The 15,015-nt window shown below is 38.9% G+C and overlaps 1 long non-coding RNA gene across 1 annotated transcript in view; it reads right to left on the bottom strand.

The window, feature by feature from the left end:
• Window positions 1–3,332: 3,332 nt before the first annotated feature.
• The window catches only part of LOC123333560, a 40,255-nt gene continuing 28,572 nt past the window's right edge, over window positions 3,333–15,015 (bottom strand). Inside the window, exon 2 of the long non-coding RNA XR_006550934.1 lies at window positions 3,333–3,504. This is a non-coding gene — a long non-coding RNA (uncharacterized LOC123333560). The remainder of the gene's footprint in view (window positions 3,505–15,015) is intronic.

Raw genomic sequence — 15,015 nt, 5'->3', positions numbered from 1 at the left:
ATGGAAATACAAAAAACCTCGAATAGCCAAAGCGATCTTGAGAAAGAAGAATGGAACTGGAGGAATCAACCTATCTGACTTCAGGCTCTACTACAAAGCCACAGTTATCAAGACAGTATGGTACTGGCACAAAGACAGAAATATAGATCAATGGAACAAAATAGAAAGCCCAGAGATAAATCCATGCACATATGGACACCTTATCTTTGACAAAGGAGGCAAGAATATACAATGGATTAAAGACAATCTCTTTAACAAGTGGTGCTGGGAAATCTGGTCAACCACTTGTAAAAGAATGAAACTAGAACACTTTCTAACACCATACACAAAAATAAACTCAAAATGGATTAAAGATCTAAACATAAGACCAGAAACTATAAAACTCCTAGAGGAGAACATAGGCAAGACACTCTCTGACATACATCACAGCAGGATCCTCTATGACCCACCTCCCAGAATATTGGAAATAAAAACAAAAATAAACAAATGGGACCTAATTAACCTTAAAAGCTTCTGCACATCAAAGGAAACTATTAGCAAGGTGAAAAGACAGCCTTCAGAATGGGAGAAGATAATAGCAAATGAAGCAACTGACAAACAACTAATCTCAAACATATACAAGCAACTCGTACAGCTCAACTCCAGAAAAATAAATGACCCAATCAAAAAATGGGCCAAAGAACTAGACATTTCTCCAAAGAAGACATACAGATGGCTCACAAACACATGAAAAGATGCTCAACATCACTCATTATCAGAGAAATGCAAATCAAAACCACTATGAGGTACCATTTCACACCAGTCAGAATGGCTGCGATGCAAAAGTCTACAAATTATAAATGCTGGAGAGGGTGTGGAGAAAAGGGAACCTTCTTACACTGTTGGTGGGAATGCAAACTAGTACAGCCACTATGGAGAACAGTGTGGAGATTCCTTAAAAAACTGGAAATAGACATGCCTTATGATCCAGCAATCCCACTGCTGGGCATACACACTGAGGAAACCAGAAGGGAAAGAGACACGTGTACCCCAATGTTCATCGCAGCACTGTTTATAATAGCCAGGACATGGAAGCAACCTAGATGTCCCTCAGCAGATGAATGGATAAGAAAGCAGTGGTACATATACACAATGGAGTATTACTCAGCCATTAAAAGAATACATTTGAATCAGTTCTAATGAGATGGATGAAACTGGAGCCTATTATACAGAGTGAAGTAAGCCAGAAGGAAAAACACCAATACAGTATACTAACGCATATATGTGGAATTTAGAAAGATGGTAACAATAACCCTGTGTACGAGACAGCAAAAGAGACACTGATGTATAGAACAGTCTTATGGCCTCTGTGGGAGAGGGAGAGGGTGGGAAGATTTGGGAGAATGGCATTGAAACATGTAAAATATCATGTATGAAACGAGTTGCCAGTCCAGGTTCGATGCACGATACTGGATGCTTGGGGCTGGTGCACTGGGACGACCCAGAGGGATGGAATGGGGAGGGAGGAGGGAGGAGGGTTCAGGATGGGGAACACATGTATACCTGTGGCAGATTCATTTTGATATTTGGCAAAAGTAATACAATTATGTAAAGTTTAAAAATAAAATAAAATTTAAAAAAATAAAAAATAAAAAATTAAAATTAAAAAAAAAAGCTGAAACTCCAATACTTTGGCCACCTTATGTGAAGAACTGACTCATTGGAAAAGACCCTGATGCTGGGAAAGATTGAAGGCAGGAGGAGAAGGGGATGTCAGAGGATGAGATGGCTGGATGGCATCACCGACTCAATGGACATGAGTTTGAGTAGACTCTGGGAGTTGGTGATGTGCTGGGATCTAGCCCCGGCTGATTCAGGGTATTCGAAGGAGAGATGGCATCGGTGACCTATTTATTTAAATATTCATCAAAGATATAAAGAGTAATAGAATGAGGATAGCTCAGTGAAGAAATTCAGTGGAGAAAAGAGGCTGAAATAAGGATAGCTCAGTGAGGAAATTCAGTGGAGAAAAGAGGCTGAATAATTCAGCCAGAAGGTGAGAGAAAGAACGACATGGGGAGACCAAGTTTCGGTGAACAAGGCCCACACTTTATTTTCCAAAGTAGTTTTTATACCTTAAGTTGTGCATAGAGGATAATGGGGGAAGGGGTAGAGTCAAGCAAGGACAGCAGTTCCTGATCCTAATCGAAGCCAGGCTTTCAAACTTATCATATGCAAAAGTTTAGGTGATTTACATCATCTTCTGGCCAGGAGACCTGTAAACATTTTAAGAAACTTATTTTTCTCTAAAGGTGATTGGTCAGGAGCCACCCTCCAAAAGCATTGGATAAAGTTGCATTCCTATAGGGCAAAGGTGTGGTGGGCTCAATCAAGAAAAGAATTAACTCAAGGGTACAAGGTTACAAACATTGAGGCTACTACTTACATTTCTATACACCCATTATATCAATCAATACACTGCCAAGGACACAGTAGGTAAGGAGTATGGAGATTTAGCAGCAAACATTGGCCCAACAAATGAAAAACCCTTCACCAATACAATTTCTAATCAATCTTTTAACTACTCAAAGGAATCTGTGTTTAGACAGTTTAGAACATCTCCTGCCTCTCACAGTTGGGAGGCTCTGAACAATCACATGTGGCCGGAAAAACCTATTCAGGCAGGCTAGAGGGTTTCCAAAGGAGTTTGTAGGTTGAAACACTGTCACACCCAGGAATTATTAACTGGAGCTGTAAGCTAACTCTTTTTTCAGAGAGAGGTAGTGGGGGACAGCCCCCCGTAAAGTCAGAGGTGTAGGTGAAAGTACAAAGCAGAAAGTAGGCAGACTCTGGTTTTGTGGGTAGATGCTCGAGAATTTCCAGGGGGACTCCTAAGGCTTGATCCTGCCTTTGCGTATGCCGAGCCTCCTTCCTCATGACCTTTGCCATGGGCGGAGTTCCTCACACTGGCTCCTGGCAGTGATAGACTTCCAGTTGAGCTATTCCAGATCCTGAAAATTATGCTGTGAAAGTGCTGCACTCAATATGCAATATGCACTCAATATGCAATATGCTGGCTCCCGGCAGTGATGGACAGGGAGGCCTGGTGTGCTGCAGTTCATGGGGTTGCAAAGAGACATGACTGAACTACTGAACTGAACTGAAGGTAAAATAATGAGATGATACATTTAAACCTTCCTGAGATCAGTGGGAAAACAATACACCTGTGCATTAATTCTTACAACATATTTTTATCATATATTTAGAATAATAATAATTAGATTGTAGTAATAATAGCAAGAAGTAAGCATGATGACAATTATCTAAATAGCAATATTCATTTGTCTAATTTTCTAACAGTTTAATAATTAAGCTCAAAAAAACACCGATGATATTTTCTGGCCCCTTTCTCAGAGATGACATCATGGTGGAAAAGGTGGGCTCCTGAGTTAGATCTTCAGGCTCAGACCCTGGCCCTGTTCTCTGGGCAGCCTCAGTCAATCACGTTGCCCTGGGGTTCCTCTCCTGTAAGACAGTAACCACAATACCTCTTTCATAGAGCTGTTGTGAGGTTTAGATGACAGGCCAAGCCCTGAGAAGAGCAGACTGTGTATGAAAAGCACCCAGGGAGACTCAGCTACTATTTCAAGTGTTCTATCGATAACATTCATATTTCCCTAACATTATCCAGTCACCAGGAAAAACCATTCAAAATCTAATTGTACCACAGAATTTGCACGCATGAGTAAAGACTTTGCCTGTTTGATAATGTTTTCCAAATGACCTCTTGGTCCTTCATTTCCCTGTGAGCATTTCAGAGAAGGAAATGGCAATGATAATTATTTACTTTTTGATGTAATTATTCTGTTTTGAATTCACATTTATTTATGTGCATTGTTATTTGCCTCATCAGGTCTTCTGTCAAATGTGACTATCATGTTTAATATCCTTCTATTAGTCTCCTGATGTAATGCATTTAAGATAGGCACGGTCATTTGTTTTGGTACTTCTAGGCAAGGAGATAATAAAATGAACCACAGAAGAAAAATCACATGGATTTAGAAAATCTGTGATGGTAAAACAATATCTTTTTTAACTTCTAAAGGGTTGTATATTTTCAATTTAATTCATTCCTCCTGAGACTCTAAATGTGGTATAATTTACATATTAATCGTTGCCCCTCAAAGTATTAATTGGTTACTTCAAATAAATTTGGTGGATTTTTAATTGTCCTAAGTAATGGGGTGAAAGAAATAAAGTATGAAAATGAGCTACAGCCCACACAAAGAAGTTTCTGAAAGAACTTTCACAAGCTTAATGGATATTAAATCCATGGTTTTAAAAGAAATGAGCCTTATTCAGGAGCCAGTTTCCCGATCTTGTTGCAGTATATTTAATGCTTCTTTGTGTCAACCCAGATGCCAAGCGAAGTCTCAAAGGCTAGCAGGGCCTCACAAAAGGTTCGGATCAAGCTGTTGGATGATTCAGATCTTGACCTTAGTTGTCATCTGGTTAAATACAGATTTTTAATTTGGATTACAGCCTAATACAAAGCTATATTCCAAGACTATGTCAAATATTTCTATGTGGATCCCATCTCTCTAGCAGTTTCAAGTGTCCTGATAGATCAATATTTTCCTTTTCACAAACCCTAATTTTTTTCTTACGTATTTTATTGAACGAGTTACCAGTGAAGCTTCAATTTATCTTCTCTTGACATTTAGAAAGTCTGGACTGCTGAAACTGCTATGGGATTTTATGAATGTCAAATCACCTCGTAGTCATCAAGAAAAATAAGTGTATATTTGACTTGAGACTCTTCGTAAATTTGTTAATTAATGGATTATACTTGTTTTTTTCTTCTTAATCAAGAAACCAAATATAATTGCTTTTGCTGCAATTATCAATGTGCTATACTTCCAAGCTTTTTGACAAATGATTCTATAAAGGACAAATTGATTTTGCCATCATAATGAGTAACATAAGTGCTTGATCAAAATAATTACCTCTATATTTCTGGCATTTTCATGTTCCTTCCTTGAGAAAAAAAAAAAAAAAAACTAAAATTTTTCCTAGTTACCTTCTTCCCAAAAATGTGGAATCACTGAGTGAACAGATTTTTTGCTCTTAAAACACCTGCAAAAATAGTTATGGTCTTCTTCCAAAGAATTTTTATCCTGTGCAGCACTATTTAGCATTTAACACATCAAAGTCATGTCAAATTTTCCAATCTTCTAATCTTCCTTTTACCAGAGGTAGGTGGAATACTGAGTGGCATTATTACAATTCTTTCCTAAATCGGAGATACTAAGATCTGCAAATGCCATACATGTGTAATAACTCTTCTTCACCCTTGTCCTTAATAAAAAGCTGAAATCACATCTGCACAGGCAAAGTTAACTCTCAAAAGGAGAAAAAAAAAATGTTAAGTTTCATATATCAGGCAAATAGCATGATCTTCAGAAGCAGAGATGAGCGTACCTTGTCATAAGTTATAGCTTAACTTTTTAAGCTTCTGACTCTTTATCCATGATATGCAAAATAACCATGAAATAATAATATCCAGCTTCCAGAACTATTTTGAGGCTTGTGCTGTGCTGTATGTTCAGTCGCTCAGTTGTGTCCGCCTCTTTGCAACCCTATGGACTTAAAGCCTGTCAGGTTCCTCTGTCCATGGGATTTTCCAGGCAAGAATACTGGAGTGGGTTGCCATTTCCTCCTCCAGGGGATCTTCCCAATGCAGGGATCGAACCTGCAACTCCTGCATTGCAGGCAGATGCTTTTACCACTGAGCCACTGGTTGAGATAATCCACCACAGAAGATGGGCACCTAATAGACCTTTCAATAAATGGCAGCTATTTTTATTAAATTTTTTCCTGGACAAAACTCATCAGTTCCACCAAGGCCATTTAATTTGACTAATGTAAACAAAACCAGGAGTTCAAATGACAAAATAAAAGAAAATAATGTCAGTTTCAGCTGAATCAGATCTCACACAGAACAGGAGAGGACTGTTCAGAGGAAGGAAATAGAGCTGAGCTGATTACTCTCTGAATTGAATCCTACAGAGAGTCATCTGGATAATTATTTGTTTCATTCATACATCACAGAATCAGCAATTCAGCCCTTCCACTCAGCCACTTTCTTTTCTTTCATCCTTTCTTAAATTTTCCAACTTCATAGGTATGTTTACATGAAAGTCAATCAACATTGTAGGAAACAATAAGGTAACTATATGTGATTTTGAGTTAGGGTGGTTTGAAATCAGGACTGAATTCTGAATTAGCCAGATTGCCTGCTTACAGTGCCCATGTACACCAAAGCCAAAATACTTGCTCAAATACTTTATTAGGAAATTGTTTTTCCTAATCAGGGCTAGCCTGATGGCTCAAATGGTAAAGAACCTGCCTGCAATGCAGGAGATCAGGGTTCGATCCCTGGGTCGGAAAGATCCCCTGGAGAAGGGCATGGCAATCCACTTCAATATTCTTGTCTAGAGAATTCACAGACAGAGGAGCCTTGCGAGTTATAGTCCATAGGGTGGCAAAGAGTCTGAGTGACTAACACATAACACTTTGTAATTGATCCCAAAACTCTTATGATAGAGATAAGAGGTTATATGAAGTCTACCTGTGCTATTTAGAAGCTATATTATATTAAAATTATACATTGTCAACCCTGGTTTGTGGAGGTTTGCCTGGAGTCTGTGCATAGTGAGGGCATAACTGGGCTGGAGTCAATGGAGAAAGATCTCCAGCCAGCTGAGCACCAGTGGAATACTGGGCAAGGGCCTGTATCACCAACATGATTCCAGCTCGTTCCATAAACCTAGAGTGTCATTCACCACTGCTGATCCAACCATGACCAGCTGCATGACTTTGCTGCCAATAAGGCTACTAGGAGGATACTGAGCACACTGCAACCAAAGATGGAAAATAGACCTCCTCAGACTGCAAAGCACCACCCACTGTTGTGCTCTACTTTTAACATACAGCAAGTTTCCCACCTTTTGTGGCTTATTAAACCTGGACGATTCTGAAAACCTTTGATTGCTTTCAGCTATGGTAGCCGTAAACAAGGCCTCATCACAGTCGTCCACGACTCACCACAGACAGCACTTTGATTCCTACCTTTTATTTCAACTGTGCTAGCACCTGATTTAATCATTTTTATATTTCTACAAAGGCTTAGTAATTATATGTAATGGTCACATAATACTCTATTAGAAGGTGGGGAACACATATTCCTCTGCAGTTGGACATTTCAATTACTTTTCCTGTGAAGAATAATGTCCTTTATCAAAATTTCCTTCTCGGGGTAAAAAAAATATAAACTACTGAATCAAAGGACGTCACTTTTACAGTTTTTGATGTTAAACACTAAAAACACTAACTCACATGACCATTCTATCTACTACTGCGGGAAGAATCCCTTAGTAGAAATGGAGCAGCCCTCATAGTCAACAAGAGTCTGAAATGCAGTACTTGGGTGCAATCTCAAAAACGACAGAATGATCTCTGTTCAATTCCAAGGCAAACCATTGATTATCATAGTAATGCAAGTCTATGCCTTAACCAGTAATGCTGAAGAAGCCGAACAGTTCTAGGAAGACGTACAGGACCTTCTGGAACTAATGCCCCAAAAAGATGTCCTTTTCATTATAGGGGACTAGAATGCAAAAGTAGGAAGTCAAAGATACCTGGAGTAACAGGCAAATTTGGCCTTGGAATACAAAATGAAGCAGGGCAAAGGTGAGCAGAGTTTTGCCAAGAGAATGCACTGGTCATAGCAAACACCCTCTTCCAACAACACAAGAGAAGACTCTACACATGGACATCATCAGATGGTCAATACTGAGATCAGACGGATTATATTCTTTGAAGTCAAAGATGGAGAAGCTCAACACAGTCAGCAAAAGCAAGACTGGGAGCTGACTGTGGCTTGGATCATGAACTCCTTATTGCCAAATTCAGACCTAAATTGAAGTAAGTATGGAAAATAACAAGACCATTCAGGTATGATCTAAATCAAATCCCTTCTGATTATACAGCAGAAGTGAAAAACAGAGTCAAGGGATTAAATCTGACAGACAGAGTGCCTGAAGAATAATGGACAGAGGTTTGTGACATAGTATAGAAGGCAGTGATCAAGACCATCTCCAAGAAAAAGAAATGCAGAAAGGCAAAATGATTGTCTGAGGAGGCTTACAAACAGCTGAGAAAAGAAGAGAGGCTAAAGGCAAGGGGAAAAAAGAAAGATATACCCATTTGAATGCAGAGTTCCAAAGAATAGCAAGGAGAGATAAGAAAGCCTTCCTCAGAGATCAGTGCAGAGAAATACAGGAAAACAATAGAATGGGAAAGACTAGAGATCTCTTCAAGAAAATTAGAGATACCAAGGGAACATTTCATGCAAAGATGGGCACAATAAAGGACAGAAATGGTATGGACATAACAGAAGCAGAAGATATTAAGAAGAGGTGGCAAGAATACACAGAACTATACAATAAAGATCATCACCCAGATAATCACGATGGTGTGATCACTGACCTAGAGCCAGACATCCTGGAATGTGAAGTCAAGCTAGCCTTAGGAAGCATCACTACGAACAAAGCTAGTGGAGGTGATGGAATTCCAGTTGAGCTATTTCAAATCCTGAAAGATGATGTTGTGAAAGTGCAGCACTCAATAAGTCAGCAAATTTAGAAAACTCAGCAGTGACCACAGGGCTGGAAAAGGTCAGTTTTCATTCCAATCCCAAAGAAAGGCAATGCCAAAGAATGCTCAAACTACCGCACAATTGCACTCATCTCAATGCTAGCAAAGTCATGTTCAAAATTCTCCAAGCGAGGCTTCAACAGTACATGAACCATGAGATTCCAGATGTTCAAGCTGGTTTTAGAAAAGGCAGAGGAACCAGAGATCAAGTTCCCAACATCTGTTGGATCATAGAAAAAAACAAGAGAATTCCAGAAAAACATATTTCTGCTTTATTGACTATGCCAAAGCCTTTGACTGTGTGGATCACAACAAACTGTGGGAAACTCTTCAAGAGATGGGAATGCCAGACCACCTGACCTGCCTCCTGAGAAATCTGTATGCAAGTCAAGAAGCAACAGTTAGAACTAGACATGGAACAACAGACTGGTTCCAAATAAGGAACAGAGTATGTCAAGGCTGTATATTGTTACCCTGCTTATTTAACTTATATGCAGAGTACATCATGTGAAATACCAGGCTGGATGAAGCACAAGCTGGAATCAAGATTGCCTGGAAAAGTATCAATAATCTCAGATTTGCGGATAACACCACCCTTATGGCAGAAAGTGAAGAACTAAAGAGCCTCTTGATGAAAATGAAAGAGGAGAGTGAAAAAGTTGGCTTAAAACTCAACATTCAGAAAACTAAGATCATGGCACCCAGTGCCATCACTTCATGGCAAATAGATGGAGAAACAATGGAAACAGCGGCTGATTTTCTATTTGGGGGCTCCAAAATCAGTGCAGATGGTGATTACAGCCATGAAATTAAAAGACACTTGCTCCTTGGAAGAAAAGCTATGACCAACCTATTCAGTTCAGTTCAGTCGCTCAGTCGTGTTCGACTCCTTGCAACCCCATGAATCACAGCACGCCAGGCCTCCCTGTCCATCATCAACTTCTGGAGTTCACTCAGACTTACGTCCATCAAGTCAGTGATGCCATCCAGCCATCTCATCCTCTGTCGTCCCCTTCTCCTCCTGCCCCCAATCCCTCCCAGCATCAGAATCCTTTCCAATGAGTCAACTCTTTGCATGAGGTGGCCAAAGTACTGGAGTTTCAGCTTTAGCATCATCCCTTCCAAAGAAATCCCAGGGCTGATCTCCTTCAGAATGGACTGGTTGGATCTCCTTGCAGTCCAAGGGACTCTCAAGAGTCTTCTCCATCACCAACATATTACATCATATTAAAAAGCAGAGACAGTACTTTGCTGACAAAGGTCCATCTAGTCAAAGCTATGGTTTTTCCAGTAGTCATGTATGGATCATAAAGAAAGCTGAGTGCTGAAGAATTGATGCTTTTGAACTGTGGTATTGGAAAAGACTCTTTAGAGTCCCTTGGGCTGCAAGGAGATCAAACCAGTCCATTCTAAAGGATATCAGTCCTGAATATTCATTGGAAGGACTGATGCTGAAGCTGAAACTCCAACAATTTGGCCACCTGATGGATAGAACTGACTCATTAGAAAAGAACCTGATGCTGGGAAAGATTGAAGGCAGGAGGAGAAGGGGACAACAGAGAATGAGGTGGTTGGATGGCATCACTGACTCAATGGACATGAGTTTGAATAGGCCCTAGGAGTTGATGGTGGACAGGGAAGCCCGGCGTGCTGCAGTCCATGGGGTCACAAAGAGTTGGACATGACTGAGCAACTGTACTGAAATGAACTGTACTAAAAATCTTTCCAAAAGAGTTGAGCCTGTTTATAATACAAACAAAATCAATTAAAAATATCAGTCTCATTTTGCATTCAACAGCAATGGATTGTTTCAAATATTTGATTAAAATATGCCAATTTATTGTTTTAGTCTGTATTACTTTGATATTATTAATATTTCTTCCTATTCCTTTATACAAATCTTCATATTTTAAATGTATGAACAGTATTTCTGATGTATGCTGAAAATATTCTTCCCCAATGTATGCTTTGGTTTTTTTTGTAGCGGTTGTTTTTGTGCTTCAAATTCTAGTCTTAAATTAACAAACATTAACTGAGAGCTTACTGTGTGTCAGGCATTTAAGGAACACGCAGGGACTGCAAGATGGATATGGCTGCTGTTCTCGTTCAGTTGCATCCAAGAGGAAAATGTAACGATCAAGAATGCATTACACATGGGATTGAGTTTCTAAGCTTCCCAGGAAACCATCAGCTTAAGACTATTTGACTAGATCTGTATCACACTGCCACACTAGTGGCAAGAAAACTTAGTGAAGCATTTTTATTTATCTGGGCACAATGACACTCTGAAGAATACCAAGGGCTTCTTAATAAGAAAAAAGCAAGAAGAGATATTAGGAAGGCATCTAACAGTGTCCACCTCAAGAAGACTATCTACAAAAAAATAATAGTTGCTGTAATGAGTACAATATAAAAGGTATGAATGCTGCTAGTAAGGAATAAGGGCTAATGAGGAATGGAACTATATTAGATAGGATGTTTGTCTTATTACACAGGAAAGCCTCTTAAAGAGGTGATAAAGTGTGATGGGAAGGATGAGAAGGAGTCAGTCTTAGAGGCAGAAGGAATTAAAGATGCAAAGGTTTTGAGGCAGGAAAAACTTTGTTTTTTTCACAGAACTAAAAGGCTGGTGGAACCGTGAGTGCAGGGGGAAGGGCCACAAGACGAAGCTGTGTGTGATGTGGTTAGTCACTCAGTCATGGCCGACTCTTTGTGTCCCCATATAGCATGCTGGGCTCTTCTGTCCTTGGTCTTCTCCATGGAAGAATACTGGAGGGTTCCCATGCCCTCCTCCAGGGGATCTTTCCAACCCAGAGATCAAATCCAGGTTCCCACATTGCAGGTGGATTCTTTACTGTCTGAATCACTGGAAAGCCCAAGATGAAGCTGCAGAGGGGGTCAAAGTCTGGGTCTTAAAAGGCCATGTTAGAATGCTTTGATTTTCCAGTAAGGGACAATCTTTGGTGTGATGTCTTACATAATCTGATTTACATAGTAAGAAGATTATTCCAGCTGCTATTTGGAAAAAGGGTTGTAGAGGACAAGAGTGGAAGTGAGGGTCTAGACCTTGTTCTGTAAAGGTCCAGATGAGAAAGAGTGATTTTCTTGACCAAGATGGTGGAGTAGTGATGAGGAGAAGGAAATATGGTCATTATAAATCTCAGGGAAAAAATTACCAGGATATGCTGACAGTTGGATTCTGAAAGAAGAGAAGAAATCAAGAATGGGTCTTAGATTTCTGGCTTGAACAATCAGAAGACAGATGGACTTACTATTTACTAATAGGATTTGTGACTCAGATGGTAAAGAATCTGCCTGCAATGCGAGAGACTCAGGTTCGATCCCTGGGTCAGAAAGATTCCCTGGAGAAAGGAATGGCAACCCTCCCCAGTATTACTGCCTGGAGAATTCCATGGACAGAGGAATCCGGTGGACTACAGTCCATGGGATTGCAAAGAGTCAGACATGACTGAGCAACTAACACACAAACAAAACAAAACAACACAACAACAACAACAAAATAGGAATGACAATGGCGAGAGTAGAGAAATCAAGAGTTTAGGATAAGATGTGTTAGAATTAGAGCTTCTATTAACCCTTCAAATGGGTTAAATGAGATCAAGCAGGCAGTTTAAAACACTATAAGCCAAAAGCTCAAAGGAAAAATCAAGGCTAAATATATGGATATGAAAATCAGCAAGATATAGATAACATTTAGAGGTATGAGTGTCAGTAAGATAATAGATGGAGAAAGTATGCAAAATAGAAGAGGGCTCAGGAAAGGCAATAGAAATATTTAATGAGGAAAAAAGCTCTCGGCAAAAAGACTGAGAAGGAGCAGTTAGAGAGTTAAGAGGAATACCAGCAGAGTGTGGTGTCACTGAAGAAAAAAGAGGAATGTTTCAAAAAAGAGACAGAGATAGCTCTTTTCAAAGTTCATAGGAGACAAAATGAGGGGAGAATGGAGATGTGTACTTATATAGACTTATCCATAAGTGTATATAAGAGGACTAACTCAATAAAATGCTTAGAGTCATAAAAACACAGCAATGATACAAGTCTTAGAACTTACCTGATCCAATCTCCTCAATCCAACAAACAAGAAAACCCAGACCAAGAGTGGTTAAGCAATTTGCCCATAACTTGTCCATATTTATTGGCTACTTAGGAAGATTTTTGAAACTAAAACCCATCCCATAATTTTCCAATATAATGTATTTTTCCCACTTATTTATTTTTCCCACTTATTTATTTATTCCCAATAAATGAAAATCTATTTATTTTTGTTTTAAGAAATGGACATGGAAGGAAAAGGAAAATGTTTAATTGCTTAAATGCAAAGAAAGCTTCCTGTAGCTAAGCCAAAGGTTTAGACTTTCATTAGAAGGAATAGAGAGAGAAATTAAATGTTGATAGTGAACATACCTGTATTGAATCCGTACAGACATAACTATTATACACATCTTTCCAAATAATAAAACATGGGTGACTCAATGACAATGATGCTAGAGACAGGAAGTCCTTGTTTCCATCAGTATACCTAGCAAGGAAAACAACTTACTTGCCTATTTGCTTGTTTCCTGCTCACCCTATCCAGCTCAAGAGCCATGTAAAGTTGAAGGCTCTAGTGAAAGAACATATTTTCTTACTTCCATATGGTTTTAAACATTCCTGCTACCAGTCATAAGCAACACTAAAGAAGACATTATTGACAAGTCAATGCAAGACTATTGTGAAACACATACCACGCTATCAGCTTCTAATGTGAGCTCTTTATATAATAGTGGACGTCACCATGTTCTGCTGATGTTTCAATCATTAATCTAAAATGATAAGCAATGTATAACAAGTATAATATTTCTTACAGTCTTAAATTTTACTGGCTCTTAATTCCATCACATAGTGTAGAGCCATGTTCTTTTTAAGTAGTAAATCACACTGACAATTCACTGCAAATATTGACTAAGTCTTTAATGAATCATATAGTAGATTCTTAGATTGTTTCCTAATGAAATCTCTCCATAAGAGGTTAATTTCTTATCTGATTTTTCTCTTACCCAGAGTTTTCACATTCTTGAGAAGTTACTGAAAAGTATGTTGCCTAATTATGTATAGTGTTATATGAACCATAAAAATCTATCTTTGTTCTAAAATTTTTTCATTTGTTAGAAATTGAATAACTTAAAATGCTAAAGCATGCCATTCTCTGCTTCTGGAGACACAAAGGAGCAGATGGTTCTGGAATAATTATTATGATACTTTAGACACATTTTTATATTATGTAAACAGAACCAAGCAGAGTGATTAATCTAAGTGAAATTAACTACACATAAGTGCAGAATATCATGAAGATATTTTAAAGAAAGTTGTATTCTTATTTCTAGCTAAATTTATTCCATATCTATCTAGTGAACACATCTTGAACATGTTTTCCCTAGTTAATTCTTGAAAGATTTCCACTTTGAGAAAGAAAACTGACTCATAACTTTGATAGCTTTTCCAGTTGATTTTGTTGTCTCCAGAGGATTCAACAGCCTAAAAGAACTGGATGGCACCTGTGTTTAAGCCACAAAAGATGAACTGACCAGAAAAATATCTTAAAGAAGAACACAATATAGATAAAATATGAAGCACAATTTGCCCAGGCAATCATAATACACCTTGCCAATTCTAGTCCTCAGTTCTTAAGAGAACTTTGTCCATAGTGAATAAACTGTTTTGTAATATGCCTGTCCACTGGAACAGTTATTATCATACTCCAGCACTCAGTGGTTAGAGATAAACTGTTGCTTTCTTTCTCACTAACTCCAGGATAGACTGAGCTGAAAATCTTGGCTTAAATGGCTCTAGACTGTAGGGTAGCTGCTTATAAAGATTTGACTGTTATCAACTCTCTCCGGGAGAAATAGTCTCCATGTCCGTCCACACCAGATTCCTGGGACTAGACAGGGATATAACCTAGGCTCTGGGAGCTCCACTACACTGAGTCAGCTCCACATTTGTAGCAAAGGATAAGTATGCAGTGATAGTGGCCAGGCAGTAACAGGAAGAGGGTGGCATCTGCACCACCTTCTCTTCCGTCTCATAAATTTTTAGACCATCTACATAGAGAAAAGTGAAACATATTTGGATCTATTTTTCCCAAAGTAAATCCAGGCCCCTCCCAGGAAAGAAGGGCTCAATCTCTTGAGCAGATACTGAAAGACCATGTGATGATCCAATATACAACATGGTACCACAGTATATTATATATAAAATCCATAATAAGATAAATGAGTCACCTCCAAGACAAGCTCAAGAATGTCTCACCAGACTAAT

This window comes from Bubalus bubalis, chromosome 5, assembly GCF_019923935.1.
Source record: "Bubalus bubalis isolate 160015118507 breed Murrah chromosome 5, NDDB_SH_1, whole genome shotgun sequence".
Taxonomy (NCBI): Eukaryota; Metazoa; Chordata; class Mammalia; order Artiodactyla; family Bovidae; genus Bubalus; species Bubalus bubalis.
The sequence above is the reverse complement of the archived record's forward strand: the minus strand, read 5'-3'. Positions and strand labels throughout refer to the sequence as shown.